The sequence below is a fragment of the Ailuropoda melanoleuca genome, chromosome 2 (genome assembly GCF_002007445.2).
Source record: "Ailuropoda melanoleuca isolate Jingjing chromosome 2, ASM200744v2, whole genome shotgun sequence".
NCBI lineage: Eukaryota > Metazoa > Chordata > Mammalia > Carnivora > Ursidae > Ailuropoda > Ailuropoda melanoleuca.
This window is the reverse complement of record NC_048219.1, coordinates 57,702,252-57,726,986: the sequence shown is the minus strand read 5'-3', so window position 1 is coordinate 57,726,986 and position 24,735 is coordinate 57,702,252. Positions and strand designations below refer to the sequence as shown.

Genomic DNA, 24,735 nt, shown 5'->3' with positions numbered 1-24,735 from the left:
CCAGGACTGGGAACGAGATAAATGGATGATCAGAAGTGTTCCTGTTTCAGGGGCGCCTGGGTGGCTCAGTTGGTTGACCGTCTGCTTCAGCTCAGGTCATGATCTTGGGGTCCTGGGATCAACCCCCGCATTGGGCTCCCTACTCAGTGGAGAGTCTGTTTCTCCCTCTTCCTCTGCTCCTTCCCACTGTTTGTGCACACTCTCTCTCGCTCTCTCAAATAAATAAATAATCTTTAAAAATAAAAAGGTCCCTGTTTCCTCGTCTACAGAGTGAAATATATGTGTTTGTCAACCTCCTAATATCAATAAGATAAAAACATAGACAGCATTATTCAAATGTGAGGTGTCAACAGGTTTAATACTGCAAACTCTTAAAGCAAGGATAGTACACGCCTTAAAATAATACAATGCTGTGTGTGTCAATTGTATCTCAATAAAATTGGAAGAAAAAATTAAGGGTAGTCATTCTTTAACAGCACATGATGACCTCTGCACAACAAAACCAGGCATTGAGAGAAGACTCTTCTTTATATTTTTGGTAGCAGGAAGTATTTAGAGGCAAAGGAGTGTCTGGCTTGGTTTTTTTTCGTTTTTTGTTTTTTGTTTTTTAGTTTTTTTAAAGATTTTATTTATTTATTTGACAGAGAGACAGCCAGCGAAAGAGGGAACACAAGCAGGGGGAGTGGGAGAGGGAGAAGCAGACTCCCAGCAGAGGAACCTGATGCGGGGCTCGATCCGAGGACTCCGGAATCACACCCTGAGAGGAAGGCAGACGCTCAACGACTGAGCCACCCAGGCACCCCTGGCTTGGGTTTTAGTTAAAGGGATGGTTTACACAGTCTCACATTAAGAAATTTTCACAAACCTACTGACTTCCACCAAAACCAAAGAAATGGACATGCTGCCATGCAGAGGTCCATTCCAATGAGGTGGTACAGCAATACTTCTAGAAGTGAAGGGGCCTGTGTGAAATCCCCCTGGAGTAGGGGACGGAGTTGCCACTGCCCACGTTATACTGTTTATCCCCAGTGGCATGGCTACATATGAATCTCTCTCCTCAAGAGGCCTGGGACACGAAAATAAGCCGTTTACCCTCTCTTCCTTTCTAATAAGGAGAGGAGAGGACATTGTGACCCATAAAATGAGGGAAAACAGGGACACCTGGGTGGCTCAGTTGGTTAAGTACCTGCCTTCAGTTCAGGTCATGGTCTCAAGGTCCTGGGGTCGAGCCCTGCTTTGGGCTCCCCGCTCAGCCGGGAGTCTGCTTCTCCTGCTCTCTCTGCCCCTCCCCGCCTTGTGCTCTCTATCTCAAATAAATAAATAAAATCTTTTTTTTATAAATGAAGGAAAACACTAGTATCAGGGAACCTTTCTCCTAATCCCAAACACAGTGAGGAAAGCTGGTACTTTCAGACGTCTGTATCAATCAGCCCGGTGAAAGATGGGAGCAGTGGCTTAGACTGGATCATCAAACAGCTAGCGTATGTTGGCCTTTGCTGTTTGCCAAGAGGGCACTTCATAAACATAGTAGTGAATGATCTTCACCACAACCCTGTGAGGTAAGTAGTAGTATTCCCATTTTACAGAACAGGGGACTGAGGCTCAAGAAGTGAAGCGACCTGCCCACAGACCCAGAGCTCACGGACGTCAGAGGCAGGATTCAGACTCCACAGTTCTTGTAACCGTTCCTGGTCCTCCCTCTCCCTTCTCCCTCTCCCTTCTCCTCTCCCTTCTCCTTCCCCGACTCCTAGCGTCTCTGTCCCCACAGCTGAGGCTAATGTAGTTGAAATTTCCATCAAATTCCCAGGCCTGCACTCCTAGGACATGGTGCTTCCTAGTCAAAAGGCAGCTTCTGGGGCAGGAAAAGAAACTGCTGTCATTCTCAAGCCCCTTCCAGATCGGACAGCCCGGGTGAACGGGAAAGGAAGGACGCCTGAAGCCTGCGCACCGCACCAAGGAAGGAAAGGAACCGAACTTGGCTTCGTTCTTGACTCTCCAGACTGGGGACGTGGCGGGAAGCCCTGGTGTGGGGAGGGACCCCGGATCCGACCTCAGCCCGAGCCTGAGGGTTCAGACCAACCGAGAGACCTGGGTGAAAGGAGGGGCGCGCCGGCGGGTGCAGCGAGGGGGACAACCCGGCAGGGCCCGGAGAAGCCGTGTGGCTGGATGGGGCAGAGGACACGGGCCAGGTGTAAATGGGGATGCAACGCGAGAGAACAGCAACCGACTTTGAAGTAAGGAAACTTTATTGCCATTTGAGAGGCAGCTGGGAGTCTCTGCGGGATCCTGAGGGGAACCGAAAAGGGGAGGCGACCCCCGGGCTGCGGGCGGCGTGCGTGCCCCGCTCCCCGGCCCGCCTCCAGGGGGCGCTCGCGCCGCGGGCCCGCAGGAGCCGCCCGTGGGGCTCGCCCCTGGCGGAACAGCGTCGGGACACCTGAGCCCGGCACCTAAACGCCCTCCAGCCCCACGGCGCCCGCAGCCCCCACGGCAACCGCTCTCTGCCGGCTCCGAGGCGCCCATCGGGCAAGATAAGGGTATCACGGCTGCAGCCTTGCAAAAAAGGAAAAAAAGGGAGATATATTTAGCACCCCAAACCCTTGTAACGATGCCACTCAAGGCCAGTGAATCCTTACTGACACAGGGGCCAGGGGCGGGGGCGGCGACCGATGAGGAACAAACACGCTTAGTCCTTTGGGGCTTAAAATGCTGACTTGGTGAATCCTAAAAACAAACGGGGTACGACTCCCATCGCCGGGCAGGACAGCAGGGCTTTCTCCTGAGAAAAACCGTGCTTTTGATGGGCGGCCAGGGCGGCCAGAGGTGGCCAGCCGGAACCCTAGCCCTGCGTGGAAAGCCCGAGAATTCCGCGGCTCACAGCGAGTCCTCCTCGCCCGCGACCGCGCCTCGGGCCGCGAGGATGTTCCTGTGGCGCCACCTAGTGTCCAAAGCGGAGACAACGCTCTGGCGAGAGCGGCAAGGACCTCAGACTGAGGCCCCGACCTTGGACCCGGCCTGTCATCCTGTGGACCAGTAGACACCCTTTGGCTGCACAAAAAGCCTCCCAAGACCCCTGTTCCTGCTGCCACCAAACCTAAACAGAAAATCTGCCAGAACAAGTGGAATAAATGACTCTCCCTTTCAATGAGACGTCCATGAGGTGATGTCTGGTTTTTCCTAAATACAATGGCAAGTCGATTAATAATTCATCCAGAAAAAATATAGATGCTGTCATCGTACAAACATGAGTCTTAAGCAGAACTGAGCCTCAGACCATCTGGAGGAGCCTTCTGAGAAACACTGAATTAGAATTTTGGGTGGGACAAAGAAGCAGCTTTACTTTTTATTTAACGGTAAATTGCAGACCTCCAGAGAAGATTCCACCACGTAATGGAAAGAACAGAGATCTGGGAGCCAGGATACTAGGGCTCTGACATTGGCTCTGCCCCCAATTATATGTGTGACCTTGACCAGGGGCAAACAGATTTTACCTCTCACAACAATGCTGGGAGGTTCAGATTGTTATTTCCACATGATAGATGAGGAAAGAGGGGCTCCGGAAGGTTACCCAAGGTCAGACAGCTGGCCAGTGCCAAAGGCAAGCTTCAGACCCACCTCTGCTTAACTGTAAAGAGCACACTCCTTTCACAGCACATAGATGCCTCTCTGTTCTGGCTTCCTCACCTACAGTCTGAAGGGACCCTTCGTCCCTTCCAGGTATAGCAAACTTTGATCTAAGTTCTCACTGGTCCCTGAAAACTCACTTCTAGTGCTCACAGAGCCCACAGTGATAACAAAAGGGCCCTTAAAAAAGATTTATCCACTTATAAGAACCATTGGATTTTATTTTCCGCTATGGGCAAGAAAACACCAGCACAGACGTGCTGGAACATCAAGCCTCCTTTAAAATATACGGCTGTGGGAAAGAGGAGAAAATCCACACAGGGCAATGAGTGACAACTTATGGATCCGGGGCAGAAACCAGCCCCTCAGGGCGCTGCTTATCTCTTGAGCCACTGGCCTCGCAGGGGATAATTGCCTTCTGATAATTGTTTGACTTGATAAATACAAGAAATCAGGCAGCCAGCAGTTTATCTGGCTACCAGTTCAGATCTGGAGAGAACTAGATTAAGGAGTCAGGCACATTTGCAATAACCTCAAAGATAAACCCTTCCTATCTGAAGCAGTTTATCTCGTCCTCAAGGGTCATGTTGCCCAGTAACTGCCACATCTAAAAGAATGAAGGGGGAGACGCACCAAAGGGCTCCAGATCGGCCTTGAGCCTTCTCTTCCTGCTAATCCTTACAGGTCACCAGCTGGAGAGCGAGGGGGTGGTATTCTGCCCTCATCTGGAAAGCCTGGGGAAGTATGTTGTCAAAGTGGGAACTGGGCAATTAGACCCCAAAGCCAAGGTCACCTGACCCCAAGGTCTATGGTTTTCTCATGGCTATTCCTCTATTTCAGAGGGAGAAGCTAAAGGAACCCCAACTGTCACCAGCAGAGATAAGCCCAGGAACTGCAGGTCAGATCTTGGACCCTACTGAGCCACACACTCGCCGTGTGACCAAAGGCTAGTTAAAACCTCCCCTGGACCTCAGTTTCCTCAACTCTAATATCAGGAGTTGAAGCGAAGTAATCTCTGAGACCCCACTGAGCCATTTCATGGACCTGCATCAAATAAGCAGGTACCCTTTGGGGTTTCAATGAGGCTGCCGGTTTCACTGAAGTACCATCTCCCTGACTCTGGGTGCTGGTTAATTGAGCGGAGGCCATGTTCTGATGGATTTCTTCAGCAGAATAGATGATAAAACTAGGTGCCAGTAAAGACGGACTGTCCCCTCCTGCTCACTGGACAGCCCCACGGCCACTTCCGTCTCTGCCAGCCTCAGACCAAAGCAAGGGGAGAAAAGTCAGATCTGCCCTGTAAGGAAGGCCCTCTTCTGACGGCCAGGCCCTAGTGCTGTCCCTCCGTGCCTCTGTTCTCAACCTTCCCTCTGAGCAATGATTCATGGCAGATGTTAGGGAGGAAACAACATTCTACAATTCTTCCTACCATTTCTCTTATCTTCACAGGGTTCTTATTAAGCAGTATCTTCAAACTTATTTATGTGATGTCATGCTAGGAAGCAGTGCTGTCAACACGCCACCTTCCATGAGCACTGAATTCAATACAAATGAGAGCCAAATAAATGCCACACTGTCTCCAGGCAGAATCTTCTCTAGGCAGGACAGGGAGCCTGGATGTCCACAGAGAGAGGTGGTGAACCCCTAAAGATAATCAGAGAGTGGAAACTTTGCTTACTGGGCAGTTGAAGAGCTCCCCTTTCCTCTTCTCCAGTGATTACTCCAGGGAAGCCAGCTTCCTGCTGGAGGACAACTGCAGTATGCTCTTCAAACCAGCTCAGAAGTGTGGGTGCAAAGTTCGGGGTGCTGCCCATGGACAAAGGGCCAAGTCCCTACCCTTCCCTTCATATTTCTATTAGTTATTTTTTTGGATGTTGTAAAAGATGCATAGATATATGTCTTTTACCCCTGTCTCCATATTGAGAATGAATGGGCAGAAGAAGTGGGGAAGGAGAAGAGCAAGCCTTGGAGCACGTCAAGCGCCAAGCACTGTGTTTGGAAGTTGGTGAGGGCTTAAGCCCTCCGATCTTGGCCAGTGGGGACAGGGAATGGTCATCTCTTCTTTTATGTCTAAATAAATGCACATATTTGACAATGGCTTGAACCACAATCAGACATGGCGGGGAGCCAACACAGGGTCTCCATGTCTTCCCTAAGAGCACCATCTTCCTTTTAGCCGGGTAGACCCTCTCTCAGCCTCCATTACTTGATCATGCAGTTTCCTTGGCTGTCAGAACCTTCCCACTCTCCACTCCCTCATTCCTAACCCCCCTCCACTCCTCATGACTCCTGTAGCCATCATCCTCAAGGAAGCATCCCTACTTCTCTCCTGTCCGATTCCTTCTGGGTGGGCACCCGGATGCACAGACAGCTTGTATCTCATTTGTCACCACTGTGGTGTAGTTCTCTGCTGAACTGTCTGCTCCCCCAAGTCCCTGGGAGCTCTTTGAAGGCAGGGTCTTTCATATTTGCATATAAAATTGAATTCTAGGCTACCGCTTGCCCAAACAACCCCTCTGTATTCTAAGAAAAAGATGTTCCTTCTGGAAGCATGCAGGTCCATTCCTCCTACACACCCCATACATACACAATCGGCCTCCAAGCAAGACTTGACCAGTGTATGACTCTCTTGTTCAAGTCGGGAAAAGATGCTCTCTCCTCCTAGTGGCTGCAGCCCACAGCAAGCAGCAAGGTTTAGCCAGGAGTCCATGAGCTGGATTTCTGTGCAACCTGCACGACTGTTCTGGGTGGCTCAGGTTGAGTCAGTCACTCGGTCATGAGCATAGTGGCCCACTTCTCCTGACCTCTGGTTCAGCTTCCAAGACATCAGGCTGCTTTCCTACCCTGCTTCTTACCACTCCCCATCTAACCACAGCCGCTCGTAAAATACATAGCTGATGTGTCTCCAAAGTCACAGGGCCCCATGAAACCCAAGCCACAGGACCCAAGAGAGAGAGACGCTGAAGAGGTCCCATTTCATGCATGTTCATTGCCGGCCTCCATGCCGGCCTGGCACCGGGCTCATTTGCATGGCTGGTTTGGAGTCTTTGGCAGGTGAAAGTGTGCAGATAGTTTTATACGTGTTGCTCATCATTAAACCTCCCCTTCAGGGTTTCTTGTCGCCTTTGGTTTGTGTCTCAATCTGGAGCAAATTTAAGCAAAGGTCTAGGCCTCTGTGTTTTCTTGGTTTAATTAATAATTCATAATAAAATTTAATCAATGCATAAGCTTTTGTGGAAGGTTATAAAATACTTTTATTTGCCCTGGAGATCAGAATGACCACTTTCTAAATCTGTGAAATGATTTTTTTTTTCCCAAATGGGGAAATTTTACTCTCAACTGTAAATTTCAGCTGTTTGCCATATGTAACCACAGAGAATCTGTTTATTGACTTAGTATATTAGAAGTAGTTAGGCAGGAAGAAAAATAAACCCAAACTCCATACGGGAGAAAGTGTGGGGAAGGAACCAAGAGCTGGAGCTAAGGGTCTAGCAAAACTCTAGCCTCGGAAAATAACAAGGAGAGACAAATGTCTGAACCCACCTCCCAAGGAGGGGACAGGGAGAGTAATCAGATTAGGAGACAAAGACAATGGCTGGACGGTAAACCACAAGCTATTCAAGATCGTTGGAAGAATAAGCAGAGAATGTAACAGGAAAAATGGTGCCATGAAAGGATATCAGACCCTGGAAGTGCTCCCCCAGGGGTGTGGAAGTGGGGTATGGAGCCCTGCTTGTTAAAGTCCAGCTCGGGGCAGGTGTCCACCTGCCTGGAATAGAAAAAGAAAGGAATTCTTGCCCAGTGGCAGAGAAAGGATCTAGGGAAGGGGTAACTCAGTCCCCTGTCTGTGGACCAAGCCAAGCTACTAGGAAAGCATCTTAGAAACACAGATCGTTAGCATCCACTTTAAATGCCCCGTAATGCTCTGCCGGTGACTCAGGTGCAACCCGGTCTGAGAACCGGAGGTCCAGATGCCCTGCCGAGGATTGGCCCTAACTCTCTGAGATTTAACAAATGAGGACAAGAGAAGAAGTTGGCGCCGAAGAACTGGGCATCAGCCGTGGGTTTGGGTGATGGCGTGTGATCATCGGTTGTTCTCTGTGAGACTTGCTGTACTAACAACATGTTATTAAGTGTGCGGCTACCCCCTTCGTCTGACACTGGTCCAGAAAGAAGGAGATTATCATCCCGGCTTGCAAAGGAGGAGACGGCCTCTCAGAGAAGCGCAGTGACTGGCCCAAAGCCACACTGCTGCTGAGCAGAGGGCTGGGTTTCTCCCTGGAGCACCGCCCCCCAGACTTTGCCAAGTTGTAAATTAGGGCCTCACAACATGCTTACGGTATGCGCATTTCTCAGCCCTCGTGCAGCTTGATGGCTTGCCGCTAAGATGCAGTCCAGTGAAACTATATATAAGGTGAGGCAAGGGGGACAGCACGCAGTCCAGCGAAGCACACTGATGGCTCAGGGAGGTGAGAAGTGTCCGCTCATGTGGCCGTGGGACAGCAGCCTGCGCAGGCCCCGGTGTGGGGGAGCTGGTGACGGCACCGCGGGTACCCAGTGCGAGCCTGACCACCCACCGAGTCCACACTGGTACGACGCTAATGTCCATAAGTTCTCCAGCCCTCGAGGCTAAAACCTCTTCCCTGACTCAGCTCTCACGCCAGGAAGCTTCAGGAAAGCCAGTCTTGAGTGTGTGCATCTCAGCCCAGGTATTTTTGAAAATCCCCAAGGAATGTGACCATGTTGCAGAGGTCAGGCCTATTTGTCATGTGTCACAATGCTCCACTCTCTGTCAGTCCCCGCAGTCTCCCCCAAAGCTCCTACTCCCCCACAACACAATCAAGACTGGCCTATAATATCAAGATTTTCTGAAAGCTTCAAGATAGCAGAAGGGAATTACATACAACATAGAGACAAAAAGCTTAAACCCCAGAGATGGGGAGTCTGAGCTATCTTTGTTCTTAACCTCTAACCTGCCCCACGTTTCAGAGACCGGCCTACTTTGCCCCAATTAAGTGCTTTGACCTTGTCCCTTTGCTAGAACCTAGGTCGTCCGTTCCTTGCAGGGTCCAAGAGGAGATAGAAACACCTCCGGCTGGTCTCCAAGTCAACACAGCTCTGCATACGGAGAAGACAACGCATTACCTTATTTTACAAGCCACCTAGCTCTGCCTCAAGCATCTCCATTCCCAGTAGACTTCAGCTGAGCATGACTGAGTGCCCATTAAAGTGCTTCCTCCAAAATGAAGCAACATTTCTCTCAAGGATGAATCATAAAGTTGCGATGAGCACATCTCCCTTTCTAGTTATCATGTTTCCAAAATCGCGGGGCACCATCTAGGTTCCAACAACACCCTTATCCCACTTCCACTGAGCAGAGCAGAAGGGGGCCGGGCTCACTCCTTCTGCCCGGCGCACTCCTTCTGGCAGTGGGGAAGATTGCTTTAAATGTTTGTGGGTTGGTAATTTTTGGACTCATTTGCAAGGCAAATGCAGACTATCTAAAATTAAGGTTCAGTGATGTGGGGCCCTAGCGGAGGATTTCTTTTGTTTGTTTTGTTCTAAAACCACAGTCTTGCCCTACACGATCATTATCAGAGCCCTGGCACGAGCGCTGGCTGCTTTTACTCAAAGTCCGGGCGACTCCTCTTCATAGGTGTGGACGAACACGTCCTAACAGAAGGCACTGTCGAGGTAGAGCTGTTGGCTGGTGGCAGCTGAGTGCCAGCGCCATTAGGGACGAGTCCAGGCTGGAAAGTTGGCCTGGCCTGGGGCCTGGTCTCTGTGTGAGTGGTATTGGTCACAGTCCCCAGTGGGAGGCTTTGGGCTGATTTCCCTTAGTGAAGTGTGGTGGTCTAGAGTGTTTGGTCAACTTCAAAGCCCCACGCAACTTCCTCTGCGTTTTAGTTTAGACTTAACCCAAGTCTGATCCAAACGTGGGAAGTGGGGGGCAAGGAGAGGGAGTGCAGTGTTCAACTTAGCCTACTCTTGGCAAAGCAGATCTTCCCGAGTTTCAGGGAAGGGATGGGGGAGAGCAGCTTAGACAGACGTAAACAGGCTCTGAGGCCCTTTGGACATCAAACACTAGCGAAACAACGTTTAGATGAGTTAAGTGTAAATCAATCGGAAACATATGGACTACATTTCCCTGAAAATACACAGGGGTTTACAAATTACAGGCACAGGGGTTTGGCGAAATGCAATTCAGGTTTTGCCAAACCTAAAATGTTTGGAGAAGATTTAAAGAAAGTAGACTGACCCAAAATGCCTTCAACTTTGCCCATGCCTGACACTGATAATATCCCACACAACCACAAGCATTTCAGTGCATGGGTTTTAAGAGCTTTATATGTTGAATAAACTTAACTACTCACAACAAGCTGAGATTCCTTTCCAGACAAGCGTTCAGAGAAAGCTGAAACTGCCAAGTGTCTGCTCTTACAGGGAGAAAACATCTACCTTTTGCGTTGGGCCAAGGAGATACACCTACATGCTTAAACTTGCAACAAAATGAAATATTCTAAGCTTTGAAGCCTGTAATTGTCTATGCACAGAGCCCTGGCTGTGCTTTTCCCCGGCCCACGCTTTCTGTCTCTGCACGACTGGTGGTACGTGTCCCAGTGTGGGGACAATATGGTGATACACTCCTGCAAGTCTCTGTGCACGGTGAGTTGCCCACATTTGGCAGCGGGCCATGACCATTTCTGTCTCAGAGGAAGGTGGTCCCGGTGGAAATAGGGCACCTGACACCCACATGTTTAGGTGTTGAGAGTCCAGAGTGAAGACAAAAGGTATGGCAGACCTTACCCTGGCAGGAGGTCAAGGCCCCACGCTGGCTTGGAGAAAGTGAAAGCAAAAGGGAAAGAGAAGACTCTGAGGTGGGATCCCTGATAAAGCCCAGCTCTGCCCTGCCTCTGGGAGGGTGGAGGGGAAGGGGGCCACTAAAGAGGCAGGAAAATTGAAGAAAGGTCCCCTCTGCCCTTCTTTCTGCGCTGCGAGAGCCAGCTGGCAGAAGCATGCTGGCACGTGTGCCCAGGTGGAGAGGACTGTGACAGCCCCAGAGTGTCCTTAGTCTAGGAGCAGGCGTGGGACAACAGCAGAATTTCCTGCAGGCCCACTTCAAAGGGGGCATGGAAGTCGTTAGCGTGCATGACCAAGGGTGGAAAGGGCTGGGACAGCCTTGGGAGACGGACATGGATGGAGGACCTTGGTCAGAGGTCACCTCTCTCCACTCGCCACCACCCCCTGCTCTCCATGCTGTGGTGGCAATCATGAATGGGGCCTTTCAGAATGGGGCCATGATCCCCACGGACAGAAGGACTACCCAGTGGTGACCGGAATTGCCAGCCACCAAGCAGGATGGGGATTTGAAATGGAAATGACACTGATGGAAACAAAAAGGAACCTTTCTTGCACCCTTGAGCTGTGGTCAGAGATTTTTGCCTCCTCATCTCATGGACGAGGTCACAGAGTTGGTCCGAGGCAGCACGCCCTTTAGAACTCTGACCTCTATGGGGCGCCTGGGTGGCACAGCGGTTAAGCATCTGCCTTCGGCTCAGGGCGTGATCCCGGCATTATGGGATCGAGCCCCACATCAGGCTCCTGTGCTATGAGCCTGCTTCTTCCTCTCCCACTCCCCCTGCTTGTGTTCCCTCTCTCGCTGGCTGTCTCTATCTCTGTCAAGTAAATAAATAAAATCTTTAAAAAAAAAAAAAAAAAAGAACTCTGACCTCTAGGAGGCAGTCAAAACTTCCCCACCTCACTCAAGAAAGGAGAGTTGATCTGGGTAGTCATGGAAGGGCTGAGGCGCTGGGAGCGGGTGAGAGAGGGTACAGATTGCAGTGGAAGGAGCAAAGGGATCGTGAAGGGACCTGGTACACGTGGATAACCCCCTTTCATTGTTTCCTCATGGAATCTCAAACCTCTGAGGGACTGATTAGGGAGGTGGGGTCTGTAGATGACCTCTTCCCACCCTCTGCCACACAGAGAAAGCCCAGAAGACCCCAGAGAACATTCTGCAGTAAAGCAGGCCTGAGAAGCAGAGCCTCTCTCGTTCTGTCACTCCAGTGGGGCTGGAATCCTCCTACCTTCGGAGGCCCTCAGAGCTAAGACTGGGTAGGGGCACAGGCCCAAGGGGGCAAGGAGGCCAGGCGGGTGCCTCCGTAGGGAAGAGGGTGCCCGGTATTTCACAGAACAGGACAGAAGGCCAGTTTCCATGCAGAGAAAACACAAATAATAGTAATGAAAATTACAGATGATATAAAGAAATTTTTTTCTCTCACTTAAAAAATTCCTACTCCATTTCTTTTGTAAGTGTTCTGTAGTTTCTAGATTTTTGACCTCTTCGGGTGATGGGCATTAAGGAGGGCACGTGTTCTGATGAGCACTGGGCGTTATATGCAAATAAGCAATCGTTGAACACTACATCAGAAGCTAACTAAATATATATATAAAAAAATTCCTGCTCCTACAGTGGGAACCTCTGAGGTGGGGTTTGGATAATTCTGCGCTGTTGGTGGTTGACAGAGGGACAAACTGGCCACTGAAAAAGAAAAATGATTCCTCTGTCCCTAGGGTTAGAAGCTGGAATGTGCCTTTGGGGCAGAGGCTTTCTTCCTTCTGGGGGTTCCCTTTGATGACTCTCAGTCAAGTGCCTCCTTTAGTCCCGACCCTGGTGAGGTTCTCCAGATGCAAATAACGCAGGGGCTTAGGAGCAGAAGGTCTTCCGTATCTGGGGGCAGACACCTAACAGGAAACCACTTGAGAGAGGCAATTTTATAGCAAGTAGGAGGGGGAAAAACATTTGATTGGAGCTTGAACTTGAAAAATAAAACATAAATTAAATGAAATTTTTAAAAATCTTATATCTAACACAACTTATGTTATAATTACAAATATGCATTAAGAATAACTGAACAAAAAAATGATTTAAGAAAAAAATTTCCAAATATTTGTACAATAGCACTAAATTCTTTGCCTCGTATTTTACTTTTTTCTTTTTTAAAGATTTTATTTTTATTTATTTATTTGACAGAGATAGAGACAGCCAGCGAGAGAGGGAACACAAGCAGGGGGAGTGGGAGAGGAAGAAGCAGGCTCATAGCAGAGGAGCCTGATGTGGGGCTCGATCCCATAACGCCGGGATCACGCCCTGAGCCGAAGGCAGACGCCCAACCGCTGTGCCACCCAGGCGCCCCTTGTATTTTACTTTTAAAGCCAATCACACGAAGAGATGTTTTTACAAAAGTGTGCAGGAGGATTATGAATTTCCCCAAAGGCTTCTCCTGCTTGATGCACACAATTCTCTCTGAAGCGGCCCTGGCGTCACTGTCTCTGCCCATGTGTGGTTTTCCCGTGGCTACCTGGCACGCCTCCACCGCGCCCGTTTTTGACAGCTTGCTAGCATTTGAGCAATTCTCCACTTCCATTCTCCTTAACACCATAAAATCCTCCATCTCTTACAAGATTTGAAACTTGACTTTGAAATGGATTTGTGTCACTGGCACTGTCCTGTCCGATGTTTATAATGTCCCCCAGTCCTCAGGAGTCGGATCTGGAAGGGGCTTCATTCGGTAGCTGGGCAGGAGAGGGGAGGGGATGCACGGTCACCAGCAAATATCACGACTTCCATTTCCCCATGCGACCCTGTAGCTACGGGGACTCCGTTGATGAGTACTTGAATAACCTCTGCGATTCTGTTTATGAAAGTAGGGGGAGAAGCAGTACACGTCCACAGGAAAGCCTGTTTTTTCTGAGTTTGTTTTAACTCTTCCTTTTTCTCACTCCTTCCCCTCTTGGCCTTCTTGACGGGGACATCCAGCAACTCTAGCCTTGAGACTAGGCCTTACATTTGCAGTTCAGAATAATTCCCAGAGGTCTGCATGAGAACCGCAGCAGTGCCCCAGAACGGGGGGTTGCACAGTGATGGGAGGCCAAAGCTCCCGTTAGAACGCGTGTTCATTTGCGTGGGTGGGTGTCCACAAAGCCAGGACTAAAACCCGTACGGTGGGCGATTGTAACCACATACTTGGTATCTTTACTGAGGTTTGGAGAAGTTCGTTTACTGCAAATCACACAGCTGAGGGGTGCCTGGGTGGCACAGCGGTTAAGCGTCTGCCTTCGGCTCAGGGCGTGATCCCGGCGTTATGGGATCGAGCCCTACGTCAGGCTCTTCCACTCTGAGCCTGCTTCTTCCTCTCCCACTCCTCCTGCTTGTGTTCTCTCTCTCGCTGGTTGTCTCTATCTCTGTCGAATAAATAAATAAAATCTTTAAAAAAGAAATCACACAGCTGAAGGGCAGAGATTCACACTTACATTTCTCTCACCATAGAGGACTTTGGAATTCAGAACTTGGACTTTATCGGGAGACTCCACTCGTGCTAATTGTTGGGGTGAACTAATCACACCCCTCTTTAATGACCTCCACTGCTGGGAAAAGCTGAGTTGGAGATATAGCTGAACTTCCAACCAAACAAGCCTTCCTGCCCTTTCTCCTCTGAGTTGACCTCACCCCCCTGCCGCCCACGCCCCCCGTCTGGGAGTAGAGACTGCCCAAGCACACTAGCCACGCGGGCGGCCTGCATAGAGGGGAGAAAGGGTGCAAAATCCCCTGGGGCTCATTTGAGGCACACTCAAAGGCAGAACGGTGTTCCAGTGCCCCTCCGAACGAAATCATGCTCCATGTCAGGCCAACCGGCCCCATCCACCTGCTCGGGAGACAAAGCAAGAGGTATAACCAGCTAGTGTACTAGAACCGGGGCTCTGCTTGGAGAGGAAGGTGCTGAGCGCAGCGGGGCCTGGAGGCACAGGAACTTTGGGAAGGCAGCAGCTTGGAATTGTTCAGATAGATACGTGCTATTGGCTCTGAGGGGCTGGCATACAAGTGGGCAGTTAACCCAAGGGGAGGATGCATTGTCCTAGAGGAAATGCCAGGTCTTTCCCAGGCTTTGGTGGCACAGAGGATGTTCGAAGCCCAGCCCACAGTGTTCCTATTGCCCCTGCCCATGGCCTCCTGCTCAGAACGGGGCACCAGACATACAGGGCTTGTAGCAGTCGAACGTGAGCTCGCATCCGCGCTCATGCAAGCGCCGGAGATTGGCGCCGGGCCTCACCACCATGCAAGATCCAGCAAATCTGCAAGAGCCAGCCCGCCGGCCCCTTCATTAGCTGCGCATGGCTGCGGGCGCGACTCACTGCCCACTTAGTGGCACGGGCCACACTGACTTGTTCTCTTACACGTCTTGATGTCAGAAGTCCGAAACGGGTCTCACTAGACTAAAACTAAGGCGTCGTCAGAGCTGGGTTCCTTACTGAAATCTGCTTTCTCTCGCCTTTTCCATCTTCTAGAAGCTGCTCCTATTCCTTGGCTCTTGGACCCCTTCCGTCTTCACCGCCAGCCATGACCAGCTGAGTCCTTACACTTCACACCCCTGTCACTGATTTTTCTTCCTCTTCCAACTTCCAAGGGCCCCTGCTGTAAGGTCAGCTGACCAGCAAACTCCATCCCATCTGCATCCTGAATTCTCCCTTGCTGTGTAACATAGCACGTTCTCAGGTTCTGGAAATTAGGATGTGGACATCTTTGGTCCCTCCCACCTTTGGGAGGTCATTCTTCTGACCAACACACTCCCCTGAGCCCTACCGCGCATTGGCTGGTGCACACACGCACACAGACACACGCACGACATACCTACGTTCTCCCAGAGAACAAATTTGAACGAGGAGCTCTCTCGTATCCGGCGGCTTCAACATCTGTGATAGTTGCCCCCTCTTCTACATGAGGCTGATTTTTACTTTTACAGACATCAGAGACTCACTGCTTGCTGATTTTGAATCTGACATTAAGTTAGAAATGCTTTAACCCAGTTAGGAACGGCGTGCGGCAGGTGGATGTGATCTCAAGGCAGTTACTTATTTCCGTCGGGCTTCAGCTGAGCCGAGCCCCTCCCTGCCCGCACACTCCCCGACCTGTGCTCAGGGGGGTCCGGCTCCACAGCCACATCTGCGCATGTGCAGGGCTGCTTCCTAGTAGTGGAAGTGTTAACTGCGTGATTAAAGATCATGAGAAGAGAGAAATATTTTATATTTTAAAATCCCACAGTTATCCATCTTTATTATGAAAACCATATGCGCCTCCCCCCCCCCCCCCCCCCCGTAGTAGACGTGTTCCTGACCGGGTGTATGTAAATCAAATTCTTTATAAATTGAGTCATATTTTAAATGCACTAGGGGAGCTGGCTATTTAAAGGCATCCTGCTGTGAATCGTTTTGTCAAGCCAAGAGGCTGTTTGTGATGCTAATTTTCACCCCTTAATTTGTCTGTTTTGTAGGTGCAGATTTTCATAAAATCCCCCAAATTCACAAACCAAAACAAGGCACACCTGTATCCTATATTTCAAGGGTATCTTTTTCATAAGAGCTCAAAGAGCTGTCAGGTCGATTATCTATCTTCTCCACATTCTTCCAAAGGAGTTTGGGGCAGTCATTATTATCCTCAAAGGAGGTGTAACTGTCTCCCCAGCAGCCACTGCTTGCAGGGGGCCCCATGAAAGGAGAAGGCATGCTCCGCTGAGAGCTATTGATTTTCCAATTAACGATGGGCTCTCTGTCCTGGGAGGAGCACTTGGGAAGGTTTTCTTTAGGCCCCAGAATGTTCTTTTCTGCTACTCTTTGTCACTACCGTCCAGAGAGAGAAACTGAAGAACAGAGAAATTACGTGCTTGCAAGTGTTTTAAATGTTCACCGAATGCCCACTGTGTACGAAGTGTGGTGTTGGAGTTGGGGGCGGGGGGCAAGTGTCCAGATGGCCAGCGTGGCCCTGACCTAGAGCTGGCCACCTAGCAGGGGTACACAGCCAGGTTGACAATACCTAGAATGCAATATTAGGAAACACAGACACCTTGAGCTTACCCCAATTTTCCTCTCCCAAGGGTTTGAGAGACATGAACTTATTCAATCCTCACAGCACTATTCGGTAAGGTAGGCTTTGGTTTTACTTTTTGTAGCACACAGTAACTTAGAGATTCATGATTTTCCAAAAGTCACATGGCAGATAAGTGACAGAGCCAAGACCAAAACCCAAGTCTGTTTCATTCCAAAAGCATGCACTTCACATGTCACTGAGCACAGACATACACAATGGGCTTTGTGGGTGTAGTGGCAGGAATAATAGATTCTCTCAGAATCAAAGAAACCGTCCCAGAAAGATGCTATTTGAACCAGGCCTTGAATGGTTAAGGATTTCCACAGGGAATTGAGAGAAGAAAAATGGACAGAGGCATGAAAGTGTACATGAGTGGTCTGGTGTGCCCATGTTATGAGACGGGGCCACAGAGGAAAACAAGCTTGAAAGGGGAATAAGGGACATATCAGAGAAGATCTGAATGGTTTCTTAAAGGAGTTGAAACTCCTTCCCGCAGCGGAGCGAAGCCACTGAGACTTTTTCGAGGAAGCAAATTCTCTCTTTAAAACAATTTTGTCACCAGTGTGAAGGAGTTTGAGCCAGAAGATGAAATCTTGATAAAGTTAGATAGTTATCCTTTTTTCCTCTTATCACACAAAATGGCTGGACCTTTGAATAAAGAAAGAAGGGCGAGGCAGTTCCTGGCCAAAGCCACCACTGGCTTACCTCCCGTTCCTGTGCACCCCGCGGGGCAGGCGCAGAGGAGTAGGCCAGGGTCTCTACTTCTCTTCCCCCTCGGAGATCTTCACGGGATGAAGAGCGGGGGTGTGTGGCCAAAATCTGACTCTTGCCCTTTAAGCCGACTCTCTCCTTCAAGGCATCTGTCCTAAGGCACAAAACAAGCCAAGCGGGGCCTGGTGAGCGCCTCCAGGGGCACAAGAGGCAAATGTAATCACATTGAACTTTATCTCTTCTTCTAAAACGCAAGTTTATCAGATTCACCTAAATGAGTTCCAAGGTCTTTCAGCTGCAAAACCAAGAAAGAGAAGATGGTGGAAGCTGTGGGGGAGTGGGGCAGCATGAAGCCTCCTGTCTCCTTTGAAGATCCCAACCGCCCACCCTCGTTTCCGAATCTCTAATATCCACCTTTCCGAGCGACCGTGCCAGGCCGTGAAGGAGGGGTAGCATTGGAGTACTGTGGATATTTCCCCTCAGTTTCTGGTTTTTGTCCTGCAGCATAAGTCTTGCATTTATTAAAGAAATTGGGGCTCCTGGAAGAAAGGAAATTTAAGTATAAAAGTGATTATGAGCGTATTGCTATTAGCAGTGGTGGGTTTGGCAGGAGGCCTGGGCCACCCGGATACCAGAGGCCTAAGTGACTGAATGAGAGGCTCAGTCTGACTCAGATGGGTCTGGTCTGTCAGCCAGGATGGTGCTGGGAAACCTCCCGGAGACAGAGGGAAGGGTGGGGCTGGGGGGCAGGGAGTTCCACAGCGGTTGTAACCAGACTCTGGGGGCTCTGGAGAGTTCGGAGCAGGTGCCGCCCATGAAGTGACATCTCTGGGGGCGGGAGGCCCTCCTACTCACTTGTTACTGTGCCACCCCTCATTGGTTAAGGGTCCTGGACTTCCACAAGCAGGGAGATTATGCCTTTGGCTTCAGGCATTGTACACACTGCAAGATTTCAGCTCTGCTGTCCACCTGGGAAGGTTAGCCTGACGAGGCATGGAGGCGCTGGTATCTCCAAACCCCTCTTTGCAGAAAGTCCCCAGGCGTGTAGAGGGAGGGAGTGCGTGAGCAGAAAGCGGCAGAGAGGAGTGAGGGGCTGACTGGGAGGGGGCAGGACCCCACCGGGAGACAATCAGGCTTTGTCTGGGCCAAGTCTGCTCCACGTGGCACGCAGGAGGTGGCTTAGCACCCTCCCCCCCACCAGGTTTAGCAGCCTGGACAATCTCCTGCCGTGGTGGCTGGCGTGCAAAGGCGAGGTTTGCATCTGGAGACCCTGCTAGCACCAGGGAGCCCTGGCAGAATTTCCAAGATGCCACAGCTGGCCCTGGGGAATCAAGGAGTCACCCTCAGTCTACACTCCCACCCAGGCACATTGAGCTGCAGACCCAAGGCCCCGAATTGGGAAATCTGGTTACTCTTTAGACAGTAACATCAACAAAATGCCATTTATTGACCTGGGAATGACGCATGAAGAAATAAAGACTAGGAGGAGGCAGTTCCAAAGCAAAATGGCCTAAGCACGCCCTTCCCAACTCCCAGCTGCAGATCAGCCTGTTGGAGGTCTTTGCTGAGTTCCAACCACAGCTGTAGGCCACAGGGGAGAGAACCACTGCTCCAGGGTCCCACGTCTCCTGCTGCCAAGCCCTGTGGGGCCATGTGGCAACACTGTGAGGACAAAACCTCTCCCCCGCCTGCCACAGCTGTCCCAATCTATGTCACACCATGCGTAACAGCCGGAAATTTGCAGTCAGACGTAGATTTGCTTTCTGTCTCCACCACTTCCTAGCTGCATGACTGTGGGGAAGTATCTGGACCTCTGTGAGCCTCAAATTCCTCATCTGTAAAATGGGGCTAATGGTAGTACCTTCCTCAGAGCGCTGAGTGAGGTAAGAGAAACAAAGCACCTCACGCAGTGCCAGCACGGAGCGCAGGCTCTGCACGGGCAACAGTTTTCCTCTTTCCGAAAGAAAGGCCCAGTCCCCGCCTTTGCTGATCTCCAGAGCCCGTGGGAGAAAGGCCTTGCCGTGCAGGGAGGGGAGGTCAGTTCTGGTTTCCCTGGAAATCCTTTGAGCTATGGATGAAGCCTCAGTTTGGGCTCTTGCTTCAAGGAGAAATAAAACGCAGGTGAAATTCATGAGAACCAGGTGGGCACTTGTTTACGTCACCCAGCTGACAGGTCCACACGTGACCACGGGCCACGGCTCTGTGCTGGGAAGATACTGCCAGTGAGGATGGCACCAGGGATTTCCCATGCGGCCTCTACCCAGACCTCCACAGGTACCGCCAGGCAGGGAGCAAAGAGCCCTCTCGCTATTAAATCCATCACAGTCAAGTATCAGGAGTGAACAACAACACTGGGCCTGGAAAGCTCTGGGTGAAATGTGTTTCTTCTGGGTAGCCATTTGGGACCCCTGCTAAACTGCTGGATTTCCTGGCCTTGGGGATTCTGGTGGTGATTTTGAGGCCCGCCCCCCGGGGCCCCAAGTTCATCTCACCCAGAAAGCAGAAACTCACTAGATGGGGCAGGATTTGTGCCTTATGTACAGAGATGTGTTTTTCTTATTGACCTTTTCTCCCCTTCCCCAAGGGATAGTTCAGAAAGGAATTTACCCAAGTGGAAAATCTAAGATCAGAATAAGGAGCCCACACGGAAACACATGGGGGTGAGAGCTGGGGGGCCCAGGTTCGAATCCTAGCTCACAGCGTCTTTGTCCCGAGAGGCCTTTGTCATCGCCTCCGTAGACCGGCGCTCCAGCCTCATGACTCTCAGTGAACTTGTCTGCGTCAGAACCTCATGGAAGGCTTGCTACCACAGAGCTTGCTGGCTCTACTCAGAAGGTCTGGGGTCTGAGGAAGCTGCCTTTCAACAAGTTCAGCTGCTGGGACCGCTACTGATGCAGAGACGGGACAGCACTTCAAGACCCCCACCGCCACGGCTCATCTGTAACAGAGCCTCCGCTCACAGAGACGGGAAGGCGGAGATTCGCTTCACCATTCGGCGGGCCAGGGGCCCTGAGGGCTGGCTGGCCCAGCTCCCTCTTGCTAGCTGGTCAGCTCCCTCAACAGTAAATGAGGCTAATGCCAGCCCCCCTTCAGGCGACAATATAGGAGATGAATGTGACCGTGCCTTGTAAAGTATCACGTCCTATACGATTGGATTCAATATGGGGATTATCCTAAGGGTTAAAGTTTATAGTGCAGAGGGAGTCTGTTGTGCAGCGCCTGGCACATAGCACGGCTCATTAAATATTAATTAAATGAAAAAAAAATCTAAAAATAGCCACTGACTCCATGCCAGAGATTTTGGTCTCTGTCATATATTAAAACAAAAAAATGGTAATAAAGTTACAACACATGAAATTCATATTTCAATCGTGGGTGGCAGGGACCTCCTTCTTGGCTTCTGATCCAATTCATTATTCAAATCCTTTTACCATAGAGCACTCCACCGCTTAATGTGGAACCAGCTACGGATCTTGATAAGAAGAAAAGGCTGGGCTCTGTTTCCACTTTGCTCTTGGCAGTCCTCAGGCTTCCAGGATAACTTTCTTACAGAATGAATAGTGTTGGCTCCCAGAGAGACCAATCTAATCTCATCTTGTCCACTCGGAAGATCCGTATCAAACATTACAGACTGTCTGACGGCAGGACGGGGCCTCTAATTCCATCTGGATTTGGATCAGTGTTTAAGTGATCAAGAAGGGAGCCATTAGCATGGTAGAAACAGAGAAGCAAAATAGAACTGGCCCACTTTTTAAACATTGTTCTTGTCGAAGGTTCTATTTGAAAAGCCCCCATATGAGACAAAGACAGAAACAGCACGAGCTAGAAAGAGCAAGAGAGTTTAAAGCCCATCGCCTCTTCTAAAAACACATATGAATGAATCAACATCCTGAATTTTTACTGTTTATGGGCATGACAGTCTGATCAGATAACCATACTGTGCCAAGAGACCTAATTACAGATCCACCAGAGAATTTAAATTACTTTTAAAGAGGGAAAAAAAAGTCTCTGGTTACTCTTGGTGGAATAAAATATCACTTACTTCCAGTCAGCCATTTTCAGAAAGGCTCTCCCCACTTCAAATGGCATTACTGGTAAGCTGTTCCTCAGAAAAGGTGTAACTTCAGACAATCAGTTTGAGAGAAGCTTAAAAAACACTAGTTTCTAACACACAACACTCTCTCTACAAGGTTTCTACCTCTCAACCCAGCTGTGTTAGTAAGGGGCCCCCAGAATCAGTAAGAGGGGTGCAAATTAAATGTTACTGCTACAAACATTTTAAATGAATCTCTAGGGAGGCTGTGAAACACCCCAATTTAGGTCAAAATAGTTCCCATTTGGGAGAGAAAAACCAAAGTTCAGAAGCCAGATCACCTGGGGACTGGAGGTCTACCCTCTGACAGATTTTAACACTCAATTAGATGTAGGCTAAAGCTTTAATTTGCTACTTTAAAAAGGCACAATCTTTTTTTTAAAAAAATCAGATTAAGTGTTCAAATGTCAGAGTTTCTTTGGTGTCAGGTTTCTACTAAGAGATCGAATGATTTACACTGGAAAGAAGGAAGAGAGGGAGGGGGAGAAAGAAAGAACCGAACTGTGATTCTGCAATCCCGGGATAATCACCCGTGGCTCTGGCTGACTCCCAGCCTCACAGAGGATTCCACAGCGGGAGGAAATTTTGTAACATTCGTACATCCCAAATCCTTGTTGTATGTTGCCTGTTTGCTGGGAGGGCGGGAGTGTTTAGCAATAAAACCTGAACAAGGGTCAGTTACTACACCTGGAGCTCACTGTGTTCCTTTCCCAGCATCATGGATAGGCGGACAGATCTAGTAATCCGGTTGCCAGATGTTTGACTGCAGCTCTAAAATGAAAATTGATCCAACTGTGCTTTTTCTCTTTCTCTTTAAATTCTCAGTACTAATGATGTGAAACATTTCCAGGCATGACTGTAATTTTGAGGCTTTGAATTGAGGAAAATCACAGATAAGGCAGAGGCTAAAGTCGACTGGTGTGTCGCACCGGACGCCCACAGGGCAGTAGCAAAGTTTGGGGAGGTTCTTTGTCACACCCTCGCCCAGGTCAGGGTGAGCAAAAACAGGCATGGGAATCAAATATTTGATAGCAAGACCATGAATTCTGTCTCTGTGATCCTAGTGTTTTGGGCAAACACTAGCCTGTTTTATAAACTTTCACTTGGAAAATACTCATCATTGCATAATTGGGGCAAAGGCAAGAGATGTTGGAACATTCGTACAGATGCAGTGTTTTGCAACCCCAAATATTGCTTCCCACTCTCCATTTACTGATCACGTCCTGTCACCAGACGTTGGGTTTGTGACGCTGAGATACAACTGCTTCCCGTGACAACGGCAGAAACCTCGGAGGTTTTCGTGTCCCCCACCTTTCAGCCCGAGAGCCCATGCTCCACGCCGCTGCATGTAGCTTTTAAAAACTCAAACGTGACAATCCTCTACTTAGAACCCCCATCACCCACGGGTTAAAATATAAACTGCTTAGCTCTAGGATTCAATACTAAAAAAAAATCTCATTGGGGGAAACAGCAGAAAAACAGGAAGGACAGAGCCCTTAGCATCCTCCGCTCTAATGAAGGGATAAATCCTTGAATGCTTAGATCAAACGAACTTTTTGTGCGTTGGGCCCACATGTATATTGGTTCTATGTGGGTTTCAAACAACCAGTTTCTGATGAATTCTGAGACCACAACCCAATTATAAGATTGGGACGAGTTGTATCGCTTTGTGTTTCTTATTGTTTTACTGACTTTGGAATTGAAATATATTAAAAATTACATCTGAATGTTAGCAATGCCTCTCACAGTAAAAGCTTATCATTTTAACCTATGAACCCAATTAGGTGTCTAAAGAAGTGGGAGGACAGATTCATTTGTCATGAAATTAAGCCTATCATATGGGTGAACACGGAGGTTTACATTTTCAGCAAACTGATGGGTCCTTGGCATCTAGAACTTCATTACCTGGGCTAGGTTCGTGCTTCTGCTATTGCAAGGCTAAAACAAAGAGATGAGCTGTTAGGTGTATGAAATTAAAAGATCTGAGAGGTGGGTTTAGGAATCTTTAACAATAACAAAATAGGTGGTTACCAGGAAGGTAAGAAAGAGATTTTTGCTCAAGGCTCTGTATTTCTTCTTGGCCTCCTTTCTTCTCAACAAAGAGAGGCCATACCTCTTTTGTCCGTCTTCCCTATTCCTCACGCCCAGCACACATTAATGAATGAGCACATATACACCTCCACACAGTATGTCCCAATACATGATTCCTCATACTCTTTCATCTTTGCCACAGAAGATAACGTGAGCACTTCTTTAGTGCTTATTATGTAGCAGGAACTAGTAAGTACTAAGTAAGTTCAAACACATACTATCTCAATCTTCGAACCATGCATTTTACAGATGAGGAAACAGCCTCTGAGACTGTGATTTGTCGGAGATGGGATCGCCAGTAAGCGGTGGTGCTGCAGAAACCATTTTCTAACTCCTGTAAAACTGCCTCTTTTTCTCGGCCAATCATAGAACTATTTTGTACCTGTGTCTTTCAAAAGCGACATTCAGTCGTCCAGCTCTGAGAATCCGCAGAAATGTGTGCATAATGAAGGGCTGAGGGGGGGAAAGGAGGGAGGCGCTGGATCTTACTGGAATAGGAGAGGTCAAGTGAAATCTGCGACCTGTTTTCAAGGTGAATAGTAAGGATATCAAGTTTTTCAAAAAAAGGGTATGGTAATCTCACCAGGCTCATCATGTGGTATTGAATAAAAACAGGGCCAAAAAGTGGGAAGAAAGGGATAACTCAAAGGGGTTATCTTCTCCTGAATTCCCACAGTCATCGTTTTCAAACCAAAAAAAAATCATCTATTCAAGGGACTTTATTCTCTCTCATAAAATGACACAGATAAAAGGCAGCAGCAACAACAAACTTAACATTTTTCCTGTTGTTTCCCTTCACAGGTCTTAAGTGGTAACTACATTACTGAGGAGTCCATTATACCTTATAATATATGCCCTCGGAGTATGTTTAAAGTTTCTGCTTAGTTTCATGCTATTAGAAGAAATATAGCAAACCACAAAGAGAATAGCCTTTATAAAATTTTTCCTTGTTTGCTCATTCCTGGAGCAGAAAGGGGGCAAACTTGCACACTGGGTCCATTTTGTTGGTGGTGCCATTGTCTGCTCGCGCCGTGCAAACCTATGCTCTGTGCTAACACAGCTGAGACAGGGCGTAAGGCAGACAAGGTAAGGCAGTGCGTGGGGAGATGCCTTCGAAGAAAACAGTAGCTTGGGATGCGCATTTCTGTACTTGTTACTGCCGAGAGAAGGTTCCAAAAGCTTAACTTTTGTGATTTTTTTTTTTTTAAAGATTTTATTTATTTATTTGACAGAGATGGAGACAGCCAGCGAGAGAAGGAACACAAGCACGGGGAGCGGGAGAGGAAGAAGCAGGCTC

General features: G+C 49.1%; 1 protein-coding gene across 2 annotated transcripts in view; it reads right to left on the bottom strand.

Moving 5' to 3' along the window:
* Window positions 1–24,735, bottom strand: part of HS2ST1 (heparan sulfate 2-O-sulfotransferase 1) — a 217,876-nt gene that overhangs the window by 21,802 nt on the left and 171,339 nt on the right. Inside the window, exon 8 of one of the 2 annotated variants that reach the window (XR_004623292.1) lies at window positions 17,249–17,408. The gene's annotated coding sequence lies outside the window, so the exon portion shown is untranslated. Of the gene's footprint in view, window positions 1–15,792; window positions 17,409–24,735 lie in introns of those variants that run through there. The other variant, XR_002142363.2, reaches the window with a different exon arrangement.